Source organism: Nomascus leucogenys, chromosome 21, assembly GCF_006542625.1.
Source record: "Nomascus leucogenys isolate Asia chromosome 21, Asia_NLE_v1, whole genome shotgun sequence".
Lineage (NCBI taxonomy): Eukaryota > Metazoa > Chordata > Mammalia > Primates > Hylobatidae > Nomascus > Nomascus leucogenys.
The window spans coordinates 51020482-51046194 of NC_044401.1; the positions used below are offsets into that span (position 1 = coordinate 51020482).

The 25713-nt window shown below is 51.0% G+C and overlaps 1 long non-coding RNA gene across 1 annotated transcript; it reads left to right on the plus strand.

Moving 5' to 3' along the window:
- The first annotated feature begins 1011 nt into the window (after positions 1-1011).
- On the plus strand, positions 1012-5112 carry LOC101177423. The gene is made up of 3 exons (XR_180030.3): positions 1012-2855; positions 4117-4229; positions 4787-5112. It is a non-coding gene; the product is annotated as an uncharacterized LOC101177423 (long non-coding RNA).
- The last annotated feature ends 20601 nt before the right edge of the window (positions 5113-25713 follow it).

Below are 25713 nucleotides of genomic sequence, written 5' to 3' on the forward strand. Positions count from 1 at the left end.
TAGGCAGGTGTCTGCCTTTAAGGAGATCCCAGGCCAAAAGGAGAGGTGAGTTAACCTTACCCAGTCTAAGGGAGAAGGTGGACATTCCATCCAGTCTCAGGAGGGAGGCAGATACTCCATTCATTCTAAGTGGGGGATTCAGATGCTGTCTAACCTGGGCAGGGGACCAGAGGAGGGAAGAGCAATTGAATCTAAGGAGGACATGAACAGTCCATCCATTCTGGGGGTGTGGGAGCAGTGGACACACCCTGTCCAGCTGTATGACAGGCAGCTTTGATTTTGTATTTAGTGTTTCTGCAGGGGTTCAGAGTACCTGATGGATATGCGAGGCTGCATGCATTCCCCATCATTCAAAAACTGTTTATAAAGCAGCTCCTCTGTAATCCTAGCACTTTGGGAGGCCGAGGTGGGTGGATCATCTGAGGTCACACGTTCAAGACCAGCCTGGCCAACATGGTGAAACCCTATCTCTACTTAAAAATACACACACACACACACACACACAAATTAGCCGGGTATGACAGCGGGTGCCTGTGATCCCAGCTACTTGGGAGGCTGAGACGGGAGAATCAGGGAACCTAGAGACGGTGGTTGCAGTGAGCCAAGATCACGCCACTGCACTCCAGCCTGGGAGGCTGAACGAGACTCCATCTCAAAAATAAAGTAACACAAAATAAAATAATAAAATAAAGCAGCTCCTATGTGCTGGCTTTATGCCAGGTACTGGACGGAGGGTGATGGCCTTTGAAGCTAGTTGGGTGCTTTGGAAGCAGGCAGTGAGGTGGGAGTTAAGGATCCTCTTTGGGATTCAGAATGCAGAGGGGAATGTGAACTGATAACTCCTCTTGGGGCTGCCGATGTCAGGAACCCAGAGCTCCAGAAGTTTTCCTTTAAGCCTTGTCTTCCCACAGTGCTTCCAAGGACAGGACACTGCGGGTACAGTTATCTGCTCTGTCACATCTGCACAGCATTGGTCATCTTGTTCTCTTCAGATACTGGACACTTGAAAAGTTGTCTTAATGATCTATTGGTGCACTCAAACCACACTAAATTAGCTTTGTCATCTGGTCCAGGTTCGGCTGGGCAATTCTGCTGGTTTCATTTAGGCTCACCCAGGCAGCTGAAGACACCTTGGTGCAGCATGGTCTAAGCCGGCCTTGCTTGCCTGGGGTAGCTGCCGTTGGCTGAGCCGCATATCTCCAGCAGGCTAGCCTGGACTCCTCCATTGGGTGCAGCCTTCCCAGAGCAAGCCACATGTGCAACCGCTTCCCAAGCCTGTGCTTACATTGCATTTGCTGCTGTCCCATTGGCTAAAGCAGGTCATGTGACCAAGCCCACGGCCCGGCCCGTGCAGGAGAGGATTACACAAGAGGGGTGTGGCTCCTGGGCACTCGTGGTTGTACCAACCTACGACCAACTCCCCTGAGCGCCAGGCTGTTTCCTGCCTCTGCACCATCGCCCAAGCTTTGCCCTTCACTTGTTATGCCCTGCTGGGCGACCTCCCACTCGGGCAAGTCACAAACTTCTCTGCCTCAGCCTCCTCTTCTGTAAAATGGGGATCACATGAGTTTAAGTTATTCTGAGGATTAAACGAGTTAACACACAAACATTTAAAACAGTGTCTAGCACACAGTAGGTCCTCCGGAGATGCCAGCCATCACTATCACAGTGGTGATTCTTGGTATGACGACCCCTGCCCTCTTCAAAGCCCCGTTTAAAGACTCTCCTCCCTGAAGCTGTGTCTGGTTCTCTCCAGCCAAGCATCCACCCCCAGGCCTGGCCCTATAATTATCTTTTCCTCATCCACCTACTCCAGCTACAGTGGGATCCAGAGGGAAGGGAATCCCAGGGCCCTGCCCAGGGAGTACGAACTATCTTATTTCCTCTGCAGTTAGGGAGGCAAGACAGTCCTCGGTGGCCCCATTTGACAGAGCTGAAAACTGAGGCTGTAGGAGATGTGCTGACTTGCCCGGGGTTGCGCAGCTGGTAGGTGGGTGAGCTGGGAGTGGAGCCAGGTTGGGCTGTAGCAGCTGTGTTTGCCCTGCCTCGTTGTCCAGCTCCCACCTGGGCCGGTTGTCGGGGTCTCAAACGGAAGGCAGATACGGGCTCTGCCCCACGGAGCTCACAGTTTGGTGGAGGAGGAAGGTTCAAGCAGAGAGCAGGAGGTGTGAGTAGCTCTGTGGGCTGTGGGGGCCAGAGGGATCCTTGACCCTGCGGGGTGAGAGCTGGCTGCCCAGAAGACATGAAATGGAATAAGCAGAGTGACATGTTCTGGGCCACTAACAGGGTGTGTGGCTGCCCTGACCACATCGCTGCAGCCACCTCCACAGCCACATCCCTGTGGGTCATGGGGATGTGACCCTCCCCACTACCTCCCATCACTGAGGACGCACCTCCTGGGCCTCCAGTAACTACCCAGGCCTCCACACCTGCTGCGCCATGATGGTGCAGCCCGCCTCCCCAACGCCTTCAGCCCTGTGGACATTTTCTCTGGAGATTCCAATTCCCCAGCCTCCTTGAGGTCAGTGTCTGCCCAGAGCCTCCCGGCAGGAGAGAAGAAACCCCACAGCTCTCAAGGGAATGCCTGCCTGTCCGAATGGACAAAGACAAGCTGTGCAGGAACCTCCCCTGGGAGGACTGAGCCATCACCTGAGGAATGGGAGTCTGTGGAAACATGACTCGCTTCTGTGAGAATAAAGCCTTTCATCTGGACATCGAAATGGCCACCAGCTCCCTGAGTGACTTTGGGCAAGTCATGTCCCCACTCCAAGCCTCAGAAAGCCCACCTGTGAGATGAGGATGAAAATAACCCCGTCATGGGCCTGCCATCCCACCGCCGTGGCGTGCTCTACCTCGTACGTAGTCAGTATTCAGGGAATGGTGGTAGGGCAGCAGTGTGAATAGCTTTAAACTGGAGGAGCTTTTAAAAACCTCTAGAATCTCCTGGAAAGAGTGGGGAGCACCTCAGTGACCAGTTAATGCATTAGGTAGTGGCCACGACTTTCATTAGCATTTAAGGCATTTATGGAGGGCTTGCTGAGAGCATAGCAGAGTGCTGGGTATTGGAGCCCTGAAGAGTCATGTACAATCCACTTATAACCTATGCTTGCTTGCTTTAAAAAAATACTCCTTTGGCCGGGCACAGTGGCTCATGCCTGTAATTCCAGCACTTTGGGAGCTTGAGGCAGACGGATCACAAGGCCAGGAGTTCGAGACCCGCCTGGCCAACATGGTGAAAACCCGTCTCTACTAAAGATACAAAAAATTAGCCAGGCATGGTGGTGGGCACCTGTAATCCCAGCTACTCAGGAGGCTGAGGCAGGAGAATCACTTGAACCCTGGAAGGGAGGTTGCAGTGAGCTGAGATCGTGCTAATGCACTCCAGCCTGGTGACAGAGTGAGACTCCATCTCAAAAAAAAAAAAAAATTCATTTAATTGTATTTTACAGGGGGAGAATTTATATATAGGAAGATTACCCTGTGTTAGGTTGCTAGGGCTGCCATTACAAAATATCACAGGCTGGGCTGGGGGCTTCTACAACAGGAGTTTATTTTTTCGGTTCTGGAGGCTGGAAGTCCCAGATTGAGGTTTTGGCAGGGCTGATTTCTTCTGAGCCTCTCTCTTTGGCTTGCAAACAGTAGCCTTCTCCCTGCATCTTCACATCCATCTTCCCTCTGTGCCTGTCTGTGTCATTTTCTCTTATAAAGATGCCAGTCGATTAGGGCCCACCCTAATGACCTTGTTTTAACTTAGTCACCCCTTTAAAGACCCTGTCTCCAAAATACAGTCTTATTCTGAAGTGCTGGGGTTAGGGCTTTAGCGTAGGAATTGGGGTGGGGGGCAGGAGGAACAGTTCAGCCCCTAGCATCCCGCTTTAAGTTTACAGTCTGAGAAGTTTTTACAAATGCATATGCAACAGCCAAGATGCAGAGCAGATCATCACCCCAAGGTAGTGCCCTCATGCCCCTGCAGACAGTCCCTACCTCGCACCCCAACACCAGGTGAAAATGCCTGGTGGCCTCCTGTCGTGCAGGCTTAGTTGGTCTTCTCTGGAGTGTCAGGTAAGTGGGATCGTGCCATGTGTTCGTTTCATGCCTGGTGTTTTCCCTTCACAGAACGACCCTGAGGACCGTGAGCGTTGCTGCATGCGTCTGTGCTGTGTCCCTTTTCATTGTTGAGCGGTGTTCCTTTGTATGGATGTGCCACTGTCTGCTTCTTCACTCACCAGGTAAGGGACACACAGACAGTTCCAGGTCAGGCTCATGATGGGTATAGCTTCCACTCATATCTGAGCCCTGCTTTTCATTTCTAGTTGGTTTCCCCACCTAGGTGTAAAATTGCTAGATTACATGGGAGGTGGGTGTTTAGCTTCATAACTGCCTTGCAGGGTGATTCTCACACCCCCATCAGCTGTGTTTGAGTCCTGATTGCTCCGACATTGATAGTTCAGTCCTTTTCACTTTAATTCTAAAGGGTGTGCACTGGCGTCTCGTGGTTTAACTTGCACTTCCCTGGTGGCTGGTGAAGTTGAGCATCTTCCCATGTGCTTATTGGTCATCACATTTCTTTTGACCATTTTTAATTGGGTTGTCATTTAGAAAATTGTGGTAAAAGATACATAACATACAATTTACCATCTTAATCAATTCGGTGACATTAAGTACGTTCATGTGTTGTGCAGTTGTCACCACCATCCATCTCCAGAACTCTTTTTTGTCTTCCCAAACTGAACCCCTGTCCCCATTAAACACTAACTCCTCATTCTCTTCTCCCCTAAACTCCCAGCCCCAGGAACCCCCCATTCTACTGACTGTCTCTGTGAATGTGACTATCCCAGGATCCAGGAACTTCATACCAGTTGAACCATATAGTATTTGTCCTTTTGTGACTGGATTATTTCACTTAACATAATAGCCTGAAGGTTTATCCATGTTGTATGATGTGTCAGAATTTCCTTCCTTTTTAAGGCTAAATAATATTCTATTGTGTGCAGAGATCAATTGTCTTTATCCATTCATCTGTCAATGAACACTTGGGTTGGTTCCACCTTTTGGTTATTGTGAATAGTACTGTGATGAACATGAGTGTGCAAATATGTCTGTTTGAATTCCTGTTTTCTTTTCATTTTTTTGAGGCAGGGCCTTGCTCTGGTACCCAGGTTGGAGTACAGAGGCATGATCTTGGCTCACTGCAGCCGCCACCTCCCAGGAGTGATCCTCCCACCTCAACCTCCCAAATAGGTGGGACTACCAGCATGCACCAACACACCTAGCTAATTTTTGTTATTTTTTGTAAAGAGGGGGTTTTGTCATGTTGCCCAGGTTGGTCTTGAACTCCTGGGGTGAAGTGATCCACCTGCCTTGGCCTCCCGAAGTGCCAGGATTGCAGGCATGAGCCATCATGCCCAGACTAATTCCTGTTTTCAATTTTAGGTAGTCATTTGATTATTGAGTTGTAGAAATCTTACTTTTGGATTAATATCTTAAAAACGATCACCAGTTAGCTATGTGTTAACTGCTTAGTTTTTCAACCAAACTTTAATCATCAGCCAGCCCTCACTTTCAGCCCAGATAGATGGACCTACGCTTGGTGATCGGTTAACTCCTTGTTTTTTAGCTAATGCGTTGGTTAGCAATTACCATCTTTGTCTTCAGCTAAGCATCATACTTCTCAATGCTTTGGTTATCAGCTAATGTCTTCTTTTTCAGCTAACACTTTAGTGGACATTAATACTCTTGTTAACATATGTTACCTCAACCAGATAAGACCTGGCTGCATTGGGAAGGAAAGTGGGGGACTTGACAAGGAACATGAAGATATTAAAGGCAAAACCTCTGAGTTAATGAGGGGAGTCCTCCAAGAGAGTTCTTCCCTTCATGAGCTGGAGCCTGGCTCTCCATGAAAGCTTTCTGAATGAATGAATGAATGAATGAGTGCAGGAGTGGGTAGTGGGTGCAGGGCCACACTCCTTCTCCTGGGGATGGCAGAGCTTGCTTAGCCCCAGAGCCAGTGGCTTTCACTCTCACATCTTGTTGACAAATGATGTTACCCAGAAACGCTTGGAACGCAGTCATTTCAGTGGGGCATCTGGGGCCTGGGGACCATGCTTTGGACCTTGGTATCCTTTGGCCCATGGACACCAGAGCAACAGCATCCTCTGCTGCACCCAGGCTGCCGCAGGGCTCTGATGGGTGCTCTGAATCTCCCCCTCCCGAGCCTTTTATTCCTGAGTTGGCCATGTGACCCCCGGTGGGATATGTGATCTCTCTAGACACATATCTGTGTGACCTGGCCCATGTGGGGCCCCCGATCCCATCTCCTGCCTTTGCCCCATTAGCGTAGGGCACTCTCAGCTGGCTCCCACCTCAGGGCCTTTGCACTGGCTCTTCCCTCTGCCTGAACCCTCTTCTCCCAGACGTTGGCTCCTTCCCTTCTTGGGGCCTCAGCCCAGAGGTCACCTCCTCAGAGATGCCTTTCCTGACTGCCCCCGGAGGCGTGGGGTCAGCCCAGCTGGCTGTACCTTCATTCCCTGGGTGGTCTCAGTGCCTGAGGGGGCACCTGCTCACTGTCAGGCCCAGAGTCTCTGTCCTGAGTATGTGGGGAGCACAAGAGACTGGGCTGCAGTGTTCAGGACCCTCCACCTGCTGGTTAAACCTGGTAAGAAAACCATCTGCCATTTGCCGATGCCCTTAGAAGGATGGTATCTAAGCCAGATTTCAAAGTTGGGGAAAAGGGCTCAGAGAGGGGAGTGGTTTCTCTGCGGCCACACAGCAGCTAGGGGTGGAGGTTGCACGTCCACGCTCTGCTGGAACCCCCAACTGCCTCTTCTGGCTCAGTCTCTGTCCCTCTGGCTTCCCTAAGGTTGGCCCCTTTCTCTATAAAACTGGCCCCAGACTCCACAAAGTAAGGCAGCCAGCGGGTGACAGAGGAGAGATCCTGTGCCTAGGAGGGAGGCAGTGTGACCAGGGACCAAGGAGCTGGGACCTAGGTCCACTCCGAGTGGCTGGACCCTGGATTTCTGTCACCTCTGTGTCTGCGTCCCATCTGCCTGTGAGTGCACAGGGGCTCCGTGTGGACTGGGAAGAGTGAAGTCAGGTGACCGACTCGCCCGTTTGTCTGGGACGTTCTCATTCTGCGCACTGCAAGTCTTGCCTCCTGGGAAACTCTCAGGACTGGGCAGATAGGGACTGCTGGTTGCACTCGAGGGAAGGGAGGGCCTGAGGGGAGGTCCAGCCCCTGCAAAGGCTGGGATGTGGGAATGGAAGTGAGTGAGCTGCAGACGTGGCTGCCCCGGATTGGGGAACCCCTGCTGGGCTTGGGGAGCAGGAACGAGAGAAAGAGAAGGAATGTGATACCAGAGGCCCCAAATGCCAAGCACAAGATTTGGGCATAAGGCACCCATATGACTTCTTGCTAGCTGCTCCTGGAGGAAGGAGCTGTTGGGAGAAGAAAACTAAGCCCCTGGAACTGGCTGTGGGCCCCTCTATCCTCTGTAACCCTCCCTGGAGACAGAAGATGGGGGCTGATCCTCTTGCCCCACCAGCCCCCTGGGCGTTCTGACACACTGGGTTCTTTCTTAGAGAAGAATTCAGTAACAAAACACGAAACAACACCCCGTGACTCAGCCCCAGCTTGAGGGGCTTTGCAAGGGGTGGACAGAGAGAGAAGCTAGCCCCAGATAGCCGCTGCTCTGTCTGGGGTTCTGTAATTGGAAATGTCTTCCTACCTGTCCCAAAGCCACAGGCCATGGGATCCTGGGGTGCAGACTGACCTTGGTCTGCTCCTCCCCAGAAGGGCCGCACATGCCTGTGGTTTAGGGGTGTTGGAGGCTGAATACAGCCAGGTTCTTGGCTTGAAGCCAGCTCAGCTACCTAAAGGACGTCAGGAGAAGTCCCAACAACAGAAACGGCGACTGCATTCCCAGCCCGTTTTACAAACCAGCTCACAGAGGTTGAGACAGGGCACACAATCTACCAGGTCTCAACCTTGTGGATACTCCAGCACCCAACCCAGAGCCAGCTGAGTCTGAGTTCGTGAAATGGAGGAGGCCGGAGGCAGCGTATCAGCGTCGTGGCGATGTCTTCAGTGTATGTGGAATGGAGGAGGCCGGAGGCAGCATGTCAGCGTCATGGCGATGTCTTCAGTGTATGTGGAATGGAGGAGGCCGGAGGCAGCGTGTCAGCGTCGTGGCGGTGCCTTCAGCGTAGGTGGAATGGAGGAGGCCGGAGGCAGTATGGCAGCGTTGCGGTGGTGCCTTCAGTGGGCTCCGCTGCACCCACTGCTTTCAGAGCTCCTCGGAGGGTTTCCTGAAGACTCCTGCTGTGAGTCTCTTGGTTCTCCCTGCGTGCTCCCTGGAGCAGCAGCAGCCTCCCCTGGAACTTGGCCCTTCCTCAGACCAGATGCTGTGGTCGGGGGTGTGCTCCTACTTCTGTGTGAACACTCAGCCCTACCCTGGGATTCTGAGGCTCACTCAAGGCTGAAAAGTCCTGCCCTAGTCCAATGCAGGAGAGGAAACTGAAGCCCAGGGAGCTCTCCCTTGCTCATGGCAGAGCCCAGAACCCAAATTGGTTGTCTTCTAGCTGCACCTTCCTCTTCCTCTGGGCTCCCCACCAAAAATAGGTGCTTTTCTTGGAATAGGATAACTTCTTTTGCCTTGAAAGTACCTTACTGATGTTTCTCCCCCACAAGACTGGGAAGTCCTTGAGAGCAGAAGGGACATCGGCTTCATCCCTGTCTTCTAAGGCCCCATCGCCATGCCTGGCATGTGCTCATTAAATTAACGCCTTTTAAGAGCTCTCTTTTATACACTTTACTTACTGGCTAACTTGCTCTTCTGCTCCCCCACCTCCACTCCTTGGCAACGTAACCCCCTCCATTCCTCTTGGGCACAGCCTGGACAGAGAGGGCAGTGCAAGGAGCTGTGCTCCACGGCTGATCAGGATAGCCCAGCACAAGGTCCCCAGCTCAGCCCAGTGTCTCCCCCTTTCTCAGGGTCTCTTCCCAATCCAGTGAGTTTCTTCCAGCTGAGACAGGTTGGCTAAGCTCAGCACAACACTATCCCCTGCAGTCCTCAGCTGCCATACTCACATTCCCATGTCCCCTCCTCCCTTTCAGCAGTGTCTCTGCCTTTCTAGGATGTCTCAGCCCTTCCAACCGCCAGGCCCCTGGCTCTCAGATGCTCAGAATCGCCACTGCTCTCCTTGCTTGGTGTCGGCCCATCTCTGTGCTCTTCCTTTCCCAATTGTCTGCACACTCTCCAGTGTTCTCACGCCGCTTCTTGTTCTAGGAGGGGGCTTTCCAACTCAGGACTCATCTGGATCAGGTGAGAAAAACTCCACAGCAGCAACGGGATTTAGAGGTGGGCTGGGTGGGTCCCGCCCCTCCTCAGGGCCCAAGAAGTACAGGAGTGCACAGTAATCCCACGGGACAGGGCTCAGCACCACGTGATGTTTAAACGCCTCATTCTAACCTGTGCCAGAGAAAGGAATTAGGCTGCAAGTGACCCCGCGCCCAGGGCAGCCGCTAAACCGTTCAGCTCCCCTCCTTCCTCCCTCCCTGCCCCTGGCCTGGATACTGGTACCAGCCTCCCCCTGGCCTCCCGGCCTCCAGTCTTACCCCTCTCCAGTCTGTCCTTGGCACAGCTGTGACCATATCTCACCATTTATAACAACCCCTTTATAAAGCCAGTTTGAGTCCTCAGCCTGGCATTCAAGGCCCTTGACGGTCTGACCCCAACTAGACATCCCGGCTTCATCTCCCGCCAGCACCGCCCATGCACCCTCGGACCCAGAGACACCGATCTCCAAACACAACTGGCCCTTCACACTTTGGGCCTCTGCGCTGCTGTTTCGTCCCCTCCTCAGGGCCATTCATCCCATTAATGACTCATTCCACACTGACTACTAACCCACTGTGAGAGGCCCTGGATACTCTGAGATGAAAGAACACAAATCTGTTCCCTGCTCTCATGACTCCTCCAGTCTGGGCTGGGGGGACAGAAATGACTCAAAGGAGCACACAAATAAATGCACACGCTGGGATGGGGCTTCAGACGTGAGGGACACGACACTGGAGGGGTGGCACGGGCTGGAAGATCCCGGTGGGCTCCCCAGGGGCGGTGTCTGAGTGAGAGTGAATCAGGAAGGAGGGCAGGAATAGAGTGTTCCAAGTAGAGGGAATAGCATGGCAAGGGCCTAAGGTGGGTGGGAGCAGGTTGAGGCTGGCTGCACGCCTGGGCCACGCTGGGCACTCAGAGCCTGCCCTTGGTGTTTGATGCTCCTGGTTGCCGGCCTTAAATTTGTAATAACTTTATCTTTGATTTTGTGATGTTTTGGGGTTTGCTTTTTTTTTGAGATAGGGTCTCACTCTGTCACCCAGGCTGGGGTGCAGTGGCGCAATCATGACTCACTGTAGCCTCTGCCTCCCAAGCTGAAACCCTCTTCTCACCTCAGTCTCCCAAGTAGCTGAGACCACAGGTGCACACTACCACACCAGGATCCTTTTTTCTTTTTTAGAAATGGGGTCACGCTATATTGCCCAGGCTGATCTTGAACTCCTGGCTTTAAGCAATCCTCCTGCCTCGGCTTCCCAAAGTGCTGGGATTACAGATGTGAGCCACCAGGCCTGGCCTGAATTTGTGTGTGTGTGTGTGTGTGTGTGCGTGTGCATGTGCACGTGCGTGCGTGTGTGTGTGTGTTTGAGATGGAGTCTTGCTCTGTCACCCAGGCTGGAGTGCAGTGGTGCAATCTTAGCTCACTATAACCTCCGCCTCCCAGGTTCAAGCGATTTTCCTGCCTCAGCTTCCCGGGTAGCTGGGACTATGGGCACCCGCCACCACGCCCAGCTAATTTTTTGTATTTTTAGTAGAGACGAGGTTTCATCGTGTTAGTCACAATGATCTCGATCTCCTGACCTCGTGATCTGCCCGCCTCGGCCTCCCAAAGTGCTGGGATTACAGGCGTGAGCCACCGCACCCAGCTGAATGTGTGTTTTGTAAGTGAAACCCTGTGGGACAGTGGAGTGTGTGCCCAGGGGACTTGGAGCCTTGGCTTGCTCACATGGGCTCCTGCCTCCTGGCACCTCTCCAGGACATTAAATGTCCCGCCCATGACCTCATCCTCTGGCACCCCAGGCCCCACCCAGTCACTGCTGTCACCTTTCTCCAGGGGCCTGGGTACTGGCACAGAGAGGGTCAGGATCGGGTACGCGTCTCAGGGAAGGGCAAGGCAGGAGCAGTCCTTGCTCCACACTGGCAGCACTGGGAACATTGGGTGGGCAGCTCCAGATGGCGGGGGGCAAGGCACCTAACACAAGAGACCTGCCCCAGCTGGGCAGTGTCGGTACCGTTGTGGGTTGCCTGTCCACCATGCGTTGGAGTGGCATGCCCACGGGAAGGGGAGATGCCTGACTTGGTCTCCCCACCTGTCCGCAGCATGGCCTGCTGTTGGGTAGTTGGCAGGAAAGAAAACCTGAAAGCTGCTTCACACATGCCCAGTGAGTAGGGGGGCCCGAGTCCCAGGCCCCTGGGAGGGTCCCCCACGAGCATCCCTGCACTCAAGAGAATGTGACATTAAATTGTAAACACAAAACACCATGACAGGCCAAGAAAAAACACCATGATGGGTCGAGAAAAAACGACGCAAGAATAGAAGAGTTTCATATTTTAAACTTTTAATGACATTTCAAAACACAGCCTTTTGGCCGAATGCGGTGGCTCACACCCAGCACTTTGGGAGGCCGGGATGGGTGAATTGCTTGAGTCCAGGAGTTTGAGACCAGCCTGGGCAACATGGCGAAACTCCATCTCTACAAGAAATACAAAATTGTGGTGGCGCATACCTGCAGTCCCAGCTACTCAGGAAGCTGAGGAAGGATGATTGATTGAGCCCAGGAGGTTGAGGCTGCAGTGAACCATGATCGTGCTACTGCGCTCCAGCCTGGGAGACACAGCGAGATCCTGTCTCGGTAATAATAATAAGAAATAAAATAAAACAGAGTCTTTCGAACAGGGCCCCAGATATTCATTCTATACTAGGCCCTGCAAATTAGAGAGTGGACCTGGGGCAGGACACGTTCGAGGACTCTAGGAAGGCACTGTGACCGGACAGAGGAAAGTGGGCAGGGAGCAGGCTGCCGCCCACCAGGTCTGGAGGACTTGGCACATCGTCTCCCCAGGCTGCAGTGGTCAGAGTAATCAAATCCTCTTTCATAGGGAGAGGAAACAGGGCTCAGGGAAAGAAAGGTCTCTTTCCTCTGAGCGGCCCAGACCCTGTTTGGCTGCAAGCCGGTTCACAGGACACAGGCTTTTCTGGGAGTGGGGGTGGTCCTCACGCCCAGGGGTGCTCTTTGGGCACGGATCATGGTGGGGCGGTGGCAAAAGTGGGAGGGAGTGGCACAGACAGCCAGGGGTCTGGAGCCTGCCAACGCCCTGAGCCACCCACCAGCGTCTTGGCCCCAAATACCCAAACAGCCATTCTGAGCCTGCCCATCAGATAAAGGGTATTCTTACATCATGTCTCTCTCAGCCCCCAGCACTGATGGTGCCAGCTCTTAGCCAACCATAGGGGTGAGTTTCAAAACAATAAGAACAGAAGTAGGAGGACGCTGGAGGGGCAGATATGTTTTTCCTCTGACTTTCCTAAACCCTCCCACAAAGCCCCTCGCTTCTCAGGGCCATGTTTTTGTGGTAAAGAGAGACCAAGGACCAGCATCTGCAGGCAGACATTCAATCTAGCCCTGGGCTACAGGATCAAACGCAAGACACTCCGTTAAATTGGAATTTCAGATAAGCAAGCAGTTTTAAAAAATATATAAGTATGTCCCAAACATTGCATAGGACATACTTATACTAAAAAATTACTTGTTGTCTATCTGAAATTCCAATGTAAGTGGACATCTTTCATTGTATTTGCTTAATTTTGCAATCTTACGTAGCCTGTGAGAGTTTCACCTCTCAACAGAAATCCCAAAACTATCTCCAGGGCCCCTGTGGTTCAAGCCCAGGCCCACATTTTCAAGAAGCCCCAGATGAGAGTGACACATTTCCCCATTTGTGATCCAAGGTCCAGACAGCGGAAGGTTTTGCCTGAGGCCACACAGTGGGTATCTGGCCTGGATACATGGGTGGTGCTTGGCACTTTCAGATGCCCCTCGGACCACCACTGGGTGAATTGGGTATTGGTGGCTCCATTTTACAGAGAAGGAAACAGGATCAGGAATGGGGAGGGTTTACCAGGGCTCACAAGACGTCTAGCCCCCGTCTATAAGACTGACACTGACTAACCCTAACCCTAACCCTAACCCTAACCCAAGGCTTCAGCCTCCCCAGTCACCACCTTCCCCCTGGCTTGATGGCTAACGATAGAAGGTTCTGGGAAATAGATGTGGTTTGAACTTCAGCACCTCCATTCACTGTCTGGGTGACTTGGGCCAGGTGCTTTCTTTCCCGGAACCCCAGTTTTATCATTTGTAAAATGGGGATGATGATGTGCCACCCTCCTAGAAGTAGTGGTGATGGAGTGAAGGAAATCTGTGAAGCTGATACCTCCTGCACATCCGGCCCTCAGTAGCTGCACCCAGCTCGTCCCAGCCACTCTCTGCCCACTCCCACCAGTTCTTTCCCCGAGTGCTGGCCCCAGAGGCCTCCCCTGATGTCAAGGCTGGGAGGTGGCTCGGGGGCCTAGAGGGAGAGACCACCACCACCCCGTCGAAAGACGTAGAGCCAGAGCAGAGAGAACCAGGAGACTCAAGAGCCTGCAGAGCACCAGGCGCAGCGGCTCACTCCAGCACTTCGTGGGGCTGAGGCAGGAGGATTGCCTGAAGCCAGGAGTTCGAGATGCAGTGAGCTGTAATCACACCGCATTGCATGCACTCCAGCCGGGGCAACAGAGTGAAACTCTGTCTCTAAAAGCAAACAACAAAAAATCCCAAACCAAGAGGCCTCAGAGCCCATCGCGTCTCTCACCTTTGCCCACCTCTCCTGTGCCTCTGGTGGCTCTGCCTCCAGGCCTCTGCATCTGTCCCCTCTGCTCGTTATGCCCCTCTGCTGCCCATCACCAGGCTGGCTCAGAGTCTCCTGCGGGCTGGAAGCCCACTGCCCCCTGGCTTCCCTAGACTGCCCATATCTAGTGTAACTACAAGGAGAGTGACAATAGCTCACGCTCATCTAGTCCTTGGTAGTCACCAGGCACTTCTAAGCACTTTGTGTATGTGGAGTCATTTAACTTTCACACCAGCCATATAACATAGACTCCATTTTCACCTCCACATCACAGAGAGGGCAGCAGCTTCCCCAAGGTCATGCAGCTGGTCAGTGGCAGAGCCTGGGTCTGAACCCAAGCAGCATAGCTGCAGTCAGTCTGTGTTCCCAAGTCATGGCTCTGCTACTTCCCCAGCCCCTCACACAGACCCAGCATGTAGTAGGTGTTCAATAAATCATTGTCAAATGGATGACAAGAAGTATCCTATCAGATTACACTTTGCTTTTTCTGGGTCTATGTTCCTGATAAAATCTTTACTCTTTGAAGGCCAGGACAAGCTGGTATTTGTCTCATGACTAGCACAGAGCCTGGTACACAGTAGGTGCTCAATAAATGCTTCGGGAATAAACAAAAGAATGAATGAACCAGAGGAGGTGGTTTAGAGGCCCAAAAAGAAAAACAGCAAGGAAGGTGGCCCATAATTTCCCCTGCAAATGAAGCAGCAGTGAGTTGAACGTGGACACTAAGTCCATTCTGACAACCTTTGTTATGTGCTCGAGACGACTGGCCATGCAGGGTGACAAGGGGCACGCTGTCCAGGTGAGGAGGCAGCCGAGCTCCTGGAGGGCCCCCAGAGAGTGTCCTCTCCAGCATGCTTCCTGCTGGGTCACTTACTCAGATTAAAAAAAAAAATTTATTGAAATATAATCATATGCCATAAAATTCAACCATTTAAAATGTACAGTTCAGTGTGTTTTTTTTTAGTTTATTTATAGAGTTGCATAACCACCACCACTATCTAATCTTAGAACATTTTCATCACCCCAGAAGAAACTCTCTACCCATTAGCAGCTCCTCCCCATCTCTACCTCCTGACCCCCATGCTCTGGCAACCACAAATCTACTTTTGTCTCTATGGATTTGCCTATCCTGGATGCTTCATATAAATGCAATAGTACATGATGTGGTCGTTGTGTCTGGCTTCTTTCACCTGCCTAATGTTTTCAAGGCTCATCCATGTTGTGGCTTGTGTCAGTACTTTATTCCTTTTTACGGCTGCATAATATTCCACTGTATGGATACACCACATTTTATTTATCCATTTAACAATTCATGGTCACTTTTTCTCAATTCTTGGCCATTATGCATAATGTTGCTATAAATATTGGTGTATAGGTTTTTGTGTGAACAGATGTTTTCCTTTCTCTTGGATGTATACCTAGGAGTGGAGTTGTTGAATCCTGTAGGAACTCTACGCTTAGCATTTTGCTCCTTAGTTTGGAGGAGGTCAGGAACTATTTAACAGCAATCTTTCTTGAACAATTTAAAAATACATTCCGCCGGGAGCGGTGGCTCACGCTTGTAATCCCAGCACTTTGGGAGGCCGAGGCGGGCGGATCACGAGGTCAGGAGATCGAGACCACGGTGAAACCCCGTCTCTACTAAAAAAATACAAAAAAATTAGCCGGGCGTGGTGGCGGGCGCCTGTAGTCCCAGCTACTCAGAGAGGCTGAGGCAGGAGAATGGCATGAACCCGGGAGAAGAGCTTGCAGTGAGCCGAGATCGCGCCACTACACTCCAGCCTGGGTGACAGAGCAAGACTCCGTCTCAATAAATAAATAAATAAATAAATAAATAAATAAAAATAAAAATACATTCCAACACCCAAGCCATCCTGTAGCATCTGCAAAGCTTGAGCTGGGCTCCAAATAGAGGGTTCTTGAAGGGACTGGGCACGTCTCAGTGAGTTCAAATCCTGCTTTGCCATTTGCTGTGTGACTTTGCTCAAGTGTCTCCACCTCTCAGGATTGCAGAGTCCTCAGCTATGAAAGGGAGATATTAACATCCAACTCGAAGGGATTTTGTGAGGATTAAATGCGATATCTGAAGCCTGTCCAGCATGCTGTAGGGGCTCAGTACAAGATGTGGATGTCAGTGCAGCAAACACATATTTATTCCTGTCTTGTGCTGGCTGCTGTCATCTCACAGCTGGGAAGGCTGAAGACCAGGAAGGATTAGGATTTTCCCAGAATCAGGGAAGTGAGTTCAAGTACAGGGGACCCTTCCTGTCCCTTAGACACATTTGAGACAAAGGAGGGGTCAGGTCAGAGCACCCCCAAGTCATGCTGAAGTTCTCACTTTGACCCCTTCTCTTCCCGCCAATTGAAATCATCAGCTGTGCCTTGGGAGGAGGAGTCTTCCCCTCTCTGTGCCTCGGTTTCCTCAATTGTAAAATGTACTTCCTTCAAATGGTGGCTGTGAGGATTAAGTGAGATAATGTGTGTAAGATTAAGCTCTAGAGGCTGGTATGTATGAAGCATCCAGCACATAGGAGCTGTTGCTTCCAGCTATCAAGAGGGATGCAGAGGCAACAGTGAGAACTAAAACAGCAATCCAAAACCAGGCACACCCATCACAGTGGCTGAGAGGAGAAACACAGACAAATGGCAAGTTGGTGAAGAGGTGGAGCGACTGGAACTCTTACGTGCAGCTGGCAGGAGTATCAGATGGTATAGGCATGTTGGAAAACTTGGGCAGAACCTACCAAAGCTCAACATACACATATGCTGTGACCCAGCAATACCACCCCTAGCCGTTTACCCAACAGAAGCGTGTGCTTATGATCACCGAAGGACTTGTTCCAGAATGTGCAGCCCTGTTTGTAATAGCGCCAAGCTGGAAACAACCCACACATCTAACAACAGGAGACTGGGCAAATGGCTTGGGGTAGTTTTCTACAAGGGAATACATGACAGCATGTATGACCAGAGCAACCACCTGGGTGAATCTCACAGATGTGCAGTTGAGCAATAGCAGCCAAGCACCAAGGGGTACATGGTGCAGGATGCCATTTGTATAGAGCACAGGACAGCTACTTCTGTTCTCTGGAGTCAGAGTCAGGAGAGTGACCCCCTTGGGGGAAGGAGCATGTGGGGGCTTCTACAATGCCCATTATATTCTGCTTCTCATTCTGGGTGACATGGGTGTGCTCAGGTTGTGAAAATGCATAAAGCTTTACATGCGTCATTTGTGCTTTTTTCTGCATGAATGTTTTACTTTGAAAAGTTTACTGAGAAATACAAGCTTATGCATTTTGCAAGAATGCGTGCAAAAGGGCAGGCATTCCACCCTGTAGACTGGTCACCTGTGTTGGCCAACTTCGTCACCTGCATTGGCAAACAGGAAAAGAGAAGAGTAAATAAGGAAATTGGCATGGAGGGTGGTGCTTGCCTGGGCCAATGAGGATCATGTGCCTGGCACATGGCGGGGTTGGGGGTGTAATTCAGTACTCAGCACTGAGGCTCAAAGGGAAAAAAAATTTCTGCCCTAGGGATGGGGCTTTAGCGTGACTGATAATTACAAGCTTAAAAAAAAAAAAGAAAAATGTAAATGCTTCTATGCTGAGGCCACACTTTCTTGCTCAACACCCCTCCTTCTGGCTTGCAGGTGTTTCCACTACTCTGCAGTTCCCAGTGTTGGGGACAGTGAACAAGTCCGGTGGTTACCATAGTAACCACAGTCCATCTAATCCTAACCGCTTACCAACACTCCTTTGTGCCAGGCACAGTACTAGACCCTTTGCACATATATTGTTTCATTTGTTCCCTCGGGTAAAAGACAGGTGGGTAATTAATCTAGCAGTGGTAAAAATAACTTGGATTTAGAGATTGACAACCTGTGCCCGAACTTGACCCTGGACAGCTGCACAGCTGCACAGCTGTGCAAAGGTGGACACGTTCCTGGGTAGTAGCCTTCTATTTCTTTCTTTTTTTTTTTTTTTGAGACAGAGTCTCGCTTTGTCGCCCAGGCTGGAGTGCAGTGGCACAATCTCGGCTCACTGCAAGCTCTGCCTCCCGGGTTCACACCATTCTCCTGCCTCAGCCTCTCCAAGTAGTTGGGACTACAGGCGCCCACCACCACACCCGTCTCATTTCTATTTCTTGTCTGTAAACAGGGACAGTGACAATCTTGGCTGCTCAGTGCTGCCCCGAGGACTGGCCAGGCCAGACATGCACAGTGGTCAGTGGGGTGAACCTGAGGCCCCTGTTGTTATTAGTAGGGCTGTGGTTTTGTCATTATTCCTGATGTGAAGATGGAGAAACTGAGGCTCACAAGGGGCGTTCATCTGTCCAAGCTGCCTTGGAGTGGCCGAGCTGGGGTTGAAGGCAATCATGCCAGCTTCCAACACTTCATCTTAACCCACTTGGCCAGGCTTTCCCCTCCGGGACCCCAGGGGACACACACATGCTAGACACCCACATATGGCAGGTGGGACAAGTAAGTGATGGCCTGGCCTTAACTATTTCCTTGGCTCTGTCTCAGGCCTGAGGCAACTGTTCCCCTCGCCCACGGCAGGCTCTCTCAGCTCCTTCCTTGAAACTCTGGGGTAGGGGTGGGGTTCTACAGGCCTAGGATTTGTTCCTGGGGTGGGAGATGTGCCAGGCCCTGCCCTACATGCCCTCATTCATCCCAATGACCCAGACCCTGTCTCAGCCTTGCCATTTGCTGTGGCAAGACACTCTAGCCCACTCACCATGTCTCTCTGGGCCTCAGTGTCCTTTTCTTTAATATAAGGTTGAGCACCACACTGGAGGATGCTGGTCTCTCAAAGTCCCTTTGGTTTCCTCTTCTGTCCCAAGAATCTTCCTTGGAGCTGAATTTGGAATTCAGCCTTCCTCAGGAGCCCAGAATGCCCCGGCCGACTTTCTGAAGATGGGGCTGGGGTTTTCATTTTAGAGAGGAGGCTACTCGCAGGAGGGGCTCCTGTGTTCCTTCCTGCGAGAAGTGCTTATGAGCATCTCCTGAGTAGGATGCAGAGATGAATAACAGAGAGCCATGGCCCAGATGGCCGCACCATATGAAGTGGAGGAGCACTGAGGCTTCCAGCCGCCATCAGACAGACAGACAGACGGACCCACTGCACCCAGCCCTGGGCTTGACTCGCCTGCACTCTCTTCCCCAGTCTTACCAGGGGAGACATCGGGTAGAAGCCTTGTAATTGGAGGGAAGAGGATGTGACTGGAGACCTTGACACTGCAGGGAGAGGATGCTCGCTGAGCTTTCCAAGCCTGGGATCTTTGTTCAAAGGAGATGGAGCAAAAATTATGCTAATAGAAGTAACATCAATTTTTCCAACGAGCCAGCAGTAGTACAAGTGGCTGTTGAGTGTGCATGCCTGTGTGCCTGTGTGTGCATGTGCATGTGTGTCTCTGTGTACGTGTGTGTGTGTCTGTGTCTGCGTATGTGTGTGTGCGCGCGCGTGTGTGTGTGTTGAGAGATAAAGGAAGAAAACTCATTCTCATGAAGGAGACCTTTCCTTTCATTTTAGACCTTTTGGGTTAAAAATGGCAGCATAGCCCAGTGGTCAAGGGCACAGCTTGGTGCCAGCTGTGTCCTCTCGGTGAGTCCTCAACTTCCTCGTTCCTTCACCTGGAAGGTGGGGACACTGATGGCACTCACCTTGTTGGGTCATCAGGGGACCTGGTGGGTGGACACAGGGACGGTGTTCCTTACAGTGCCTGGCTCCTGGCGGGGCAGCCTGAGGGTTTGCTGTTACGAGTGTTAGGATTTTAGGGCAAAGGTCTCCAAACTTGAGGGAGCATATGGCCTCATAGTTGAATACTTATTTGGAAAGTACAGATGTGATTACTGACCTAGTGTCTTATGTACATTATAAAACAAACTCAAAATGGAAACTAAAAGGCTCACAGATGTGTAATCTTTTCTTTGCCCACCCAGTGACTGCTGCCCGGAGCTCACCCTCTGGGCAGAGGGGGCTGGGCTGGGTGCCCCCATCCTGTGGGGTACCTGGCTGAAGTAATTGCAGAGCCCTCTGGGAAGTGAGGGATTAAACCTCCCTTAGGGTATTGGTGGGGAACGCAAGGCAGGCATTTGTATTTTAACATTTAATCCATGTGCCAAGGTCTGTTCTAAGCACCTCACAACAGCCACTCATTTCATCCTTAACAAGGAGTGTTTCTGTGTTAGCTCTGTTTTAGCAGAGGGGAAACTGAGGCGCAGAGCGGTTAAGTAACTTGCCCAAGGTCACATAGCTGGGAAGGAACAAAGCCAGGCCTGGTTCCAGAGCGCATGCTGTCACCCACCACAGGCCTCCCAGAAGTGGGAGTATCTACCCATGGACAGGGCCCAGGGGAGAGCCCATGAGACGACACCCCTGACTTCCCCAAGGGCCTGCTGCAATAGGTGCCCTGACAACGATGTGATCAATGCCCCTGTTTATAGATGCAAAGGCCAAAGTTCAGCAAGCCGAGGGACCTGCCTTGGGTCTCCCAGCTGGTAAGTGGTGGAGCTGGGATTTGAACCCAGGTCCAACAGACTCCTCAGTCCATTGTCTTCACCACCAGCCGAGCTGCCTCCAGGAGAGCCCTGTTGTGGGAAGAGCACTGGGCAGGCAGTCCTGAGACCTGAGTTCTAGTGCTGACTTTGCCATTGGCTCATTGTATTATCTCATGCAATCCCCAGAGAGGGCCTCAGTTTCCCCTGGGTAACATGGGGAAAAAGTTGAACTCATTGGTCACTTCCAGCCTTTCAACCCTGATATTCCCCAGTGCATGGCAGGGGCAAGGGGCACCACCAGAGTCCAGGAGAGAGAGGCTAGTTGGGTTTAGGAGACCAGGAGGGCTTCCTGGAGGAGGTGAGACTTCAACTAACCTTGAGGAAGGGCTCCCATGGACACATTCTACATGGTCTGAGTGGTCAGCCCATTTTACAGAGTGAAAAGCAACCTGCCGGAGGCCACACAGTGAGCAAATGGTAGTCTCTGGATTTGTACCCAGGACTGTCAGAGCCCTGCTCTTCAGCACAGTGGACTGAAGGAGAGGAGGTGACCCCCACCCCAGGAGCCTTAAGACATAGAATACCAACAGTTAAGGCATAAAGCAGAGTGTGCCTGGCACACAGTAGGTGCTCAATAAATGTCTAAGGGAGGAAAGAAGGAAGGAAAGGAAAGGGCCCATGGCAGATTCCAGCCTGGCAGGCTTCCCACCCACTGGCACCACCAAGCAGCCAGGCCTAGCTGGGCCTCTGTGGGGACAGAAACCTACAATATTTTGGGGCAGATTCAGATGCCACTGCACAGAGCCTAATCAGACTAATTAGAGCAATGTTTTCTGCTCTGCTGGCTGCTCAGCCCCTTGGTGTGTACAGCCCTGGCACAGGAGAGGTCACTACCTTCCTAAGGTGAGGGTAGGGCCCAGCTAGGCCCTGTGGGGTCCCTGGAATTCACAGCTTCAACCCAACCTGGTCCCCAAGGCAGCTGATACATCTGGGCCAAATCGTCCCGTGTGTCCTGGCTGGTGCCCACTGCAGAAGTGACCAGCCGGGGGTCAAGTGGGTCATGTAACTCAGGGCTCCCCCAGTGCAGCAGGGAGAGGAGCATACAGGCCACCCTGGGCCCCACCCCCACGGCATCCTTGATCTCCTTGGTTTGCACACCCCCTGAGACTGGAGCCTTGCTACCTCTCAGGCTGGCCTTGGCATTGCCCTCCTAGGCTGCAGAACAGGTCTGAGTGGGCTGCCTCGGCGCAGCATGGAGGCGCACCACACAAATGGTGAAGCCCAGGCTTAGGAGTAAGACAGACCTGGGGGCAAGGACTCAACCTCTCTCTTCTTTAGTTTCATGATTTATAAAATGAAGAGAGTCCTGGTGCAGTGGCTCACGCCTGTCATCCCAACAGTTTGGGAGGCTGATGTGGGAGGATTACTTGAGCCCTAGAGTTTAAGACAAGCCTGGGTAACAGAGTGGGACATGACCTCTACAAAAAATAAATTAAAACAAAATTGGCTGGACGTGGTAGTGCACAGCTATAGTCCTAGCTACTATGGAGGCTAAAGTGGGAGGATTGCTTGAGCCTGGGATGTCGAGGCTGCAGTAAGCTGTGATCACACCACTGCATTCCAGTCTGGGCGACACAGCAAGATCCTAACTCAAAAAAATAAAATAAAATAAATGGTGGAGAAAAAATGGCGCATTTCTCAAAGGATGGCTGTGAGAATTAAATGGGTTAATATATGCAAAGTGCTGAGGATACTGCCAGGCACAGAGTAAGCACAGTCATGCAATTATAACGACATTTTAGTCAATGGCCGACCGTGTACATGATGGCGGTCCCACAATATTTTAATGAAGCTGAAAAATCCCTATCGCATAGTGATGTCTTGATGATCCTGACCCTATGTAGGCCTTGGCTAATATGTGCATTCGTGACTTCATTTTTAACAAAAAAGTTTACAAAGTAAAAAAAAAATTAAAGTTTTAAAATAGGAAATAGCTTGTAGAATAAGGATATAAAGAAATACAATATTTCTGTACAGCCACACAAGGTGTTTGTGTTTTAAGCTAAGTGTTATTAGAAAGGACTCAAAAAGTTTAAAAAGTTTAAAAGTTTATAAAGTAAAAAAGTGACAGTAAACTAAAGTGAATTTAGTGTAGCCCAAGTGTCCAGTGTTTCTGAAGTCTGCAGTGGTGCACAGTCATGCCCTATGCCTTCACGTGCACTCACCACTCACTCACTGACCCACCCAGGGCAACGTCCAGTCCTGCAATGCCCAGTCCTGCCAGCTCCATTCATGGTAAGGGCCCTGTACAGGGGAACCACTTTTTATCTTTCACACCATATTTGTACTGTCTCTTTTTTATCTTTGGATAAGTTCAGGTCCACAAATACTTCCCACTGTGTTCCCACTGCCTGCAGTGTTCCGTACAGTCATACACTGTACGGGTAGGTAGCCAAGGAGCAGCAGGTCATCCCATGCAGCCTAGGTGTATAGTGGGCTGTGCCACGTGGGTGTGTAAGGACACTCTCTGTTGTTCGCACAAGCAGATTGCCTAAGGACACATTTCTTAAAATGCTCCCCATCACTCGACACAGGATAGTGCTGACTTCTTCTGCCCTTCTGTGTGTGTGGAGTGGGGCATGGTGTTTGTCCTGCCTCCACACTGACACTTCCCGAGGCCCACAGCTAAGTGGGCAGAGCTGGGATTCTGCCTCTGACTCTGCATCCAGTGCTCATCTGCCCTTAAGTCCTTTCTGCTCTGCTGGAGTTTGTTCTAACCTCTAGCTTTATCCGGGGGAGAAAATTAAAATAGTTCACAACTGGCAGGACAAAGCAACCCACTGGCATGGATGCCAGCAGCAAACAGCCAAGCTGGATGTTTCAGGGTGCCCAATGGCATCCCTGCTCCCGAGTGACATGTCCTGCCTTGGACTGCAGCTCTCTGCGGATGTCTCTGCCTCCTCTTCTAGGTCCTGGGCTCTTCGAGGCCTGGGCCACAGTCCTCCATTATGTCACCTCACCATGGCCCGGCACACAGGGTCCTGCACGTAGTAGGTTCTTCACCTGCAGGCATTCATTCCAAGGCTACTTACATGCTGGGCCCTACACTAGAGATGGGGGATGTGGTGGTCAGTTCCAGGTCCCTGCCCCTTGGGAACCTCGTACTGTGGTAGGGAAGGTAGTCAGTGACAAGCACACAAATGCAGGAGATCCCTGCAGGGCATGGAGTGCCAAGAGTGAGATGCACAGGGAGCTGTATGGAGAGCCGCTGGAGTAGTGATTTGCTATTTTAGGAAGGAATTAGGGGAGGCCTTCCTGGGGAGGTGACATTCATGTCAGACAGATCTGGGGGCTAAGAAGGAAGCAGCCAGGGGAGGGGTGAAGGAAGAGGTGATGCAGGCAGAGGGGACTGATGTGCAAACCCCCACAGGTGAGACTGAGTATGGGATGTTGATGGCTTGTAGGGGAGCCAGGGAGGGGCGGGTGGCAAAGATGCAATGATGAGCCCTGGTCAAGGGTATGGGGATGATGAGAATCAATGGAAAGGTCAAGCAAGAGAGTGACATCATCTCATTTTTGTTTTGAAAGAATCCATCTGGGCTGAGCATGGTGGCTCACGCCTGTAATCCATGCATTTTGGGAGGCCAAGGTGGGAAGATCACTTGAAGCCAGGAGTCTAAGACCAGCCTGGGCAACATAGTGAGACCCCATCTCTACTAAAAATAAAAAAAATTTAGCCAGGTGTAGTGGTGCATGCCTGTAGTCCCAGCTACTTGGAAGGCTGAGGGGGGAGGATTGCTTGAGCCCAGGAGGTGGAGGCTGCAGTGAGCCGTGATCACATCACTGCACTTTAGCCTAGGCAACAGAGTGAGAATCTGTTTCAGAAAAAAAAAAGAAAAGTAAGAAAGAAAAAAGATAAAAGAATCCCTCTGGCTGCTGAGAGAAGAATGAGTTGCAGAGAGCTGGAGGGGATGCATGGATGAATGAGGAACGATTCCTCCAGTAGCTTGGAGTGAGTAGCTTTTACTTCACAGCACACTAGAGTAATTACCCTCATTACCCTTGTTCCTCTGAGTCAGCAGGACTTCCGGAAACCTGAGCTTTCTCAACAACAAAGCAGAAGGAAGAACAATGAACTCACACTGGTGAAGAACGGAACAATAGCTGGTGGTGCGCATAGGCACCTGTGGTGGAGAGTCAGGTCACTTGCCAAAGCTCCAACAGGCTCCAAGAGCTACACATTGAACTGAGTTAAATTTTAACGGAAGAAATCTAAAAGGGATAGTTTGGGCACGGCCCACAAATATACATGATCCATACTGTGTTTTATTTATTTATTTAAGAGACGAGGTTTCCCTATGTTGCTCAGGCTGGTCTCCAACAACTGAGCTCAAGCAATCCTCCTGCCTGAGCCTCCTGAGTAGCTGAGACTACAGGTGTGAACCACCACACCTGGCCATACTGTGTTTTAAACAAATCTGAAATCTTTGCCGACATTTCAAAAGAAGACTTTCTGTAAAAATCTAGATATCTAGCTTCCTTGGAAAACTCCAGAGCTTTGGCAGCCCAAGGTCTGCATTCCCTCCTGGCCACAGTCAGGGAGCGGAGCTAAGTCTGCCTCTTTCAGATGTTTGCTGCAGTCCCGAACAGTCCTTACTGTCCTCCCAGTCTAGTCACTGGTTACATTAATGGTGCCCAGGGCATTTGAGTTTGTGATCCCTATTTTTGTTTTCAAACATAGAAAATTCTGATAATTCCAAGGTTTGGTGATGATGTGCAGCAGCTGGAATTTTCATCCTCTTCTGTGGCAGTCTAAACTGGGGTGGCCATTTTGGAAACTACCCAGTAATTTCTAGTAAACTTGGAATTATTTAGTAAATTAGAGACATGTTTAACATGACCTAGCAAGTCCTGTCCTGCCTTTATACCCTAGAGGAACTCATACCCACACCCACCAGAAGACATGCACAAGCACAATTTGCTATAATCTAGAAGTAACCCAATGGCAGAAGAATGATAAATAGCTCTACGTTGGAATAGTATACAGCAATGAAAATGAATGAGTTATAGCTATGTGAATGAACAAATGAATGAATGGATGAATAAATGATGGAGACACAATGTGAGTGAAAAAAGCAGGTCTCAGAAGAATACAAACAGAATGAGTCCATTTCTATAGAGTGTCCAGACAGGCATATAAAACAATATGCTATGTAG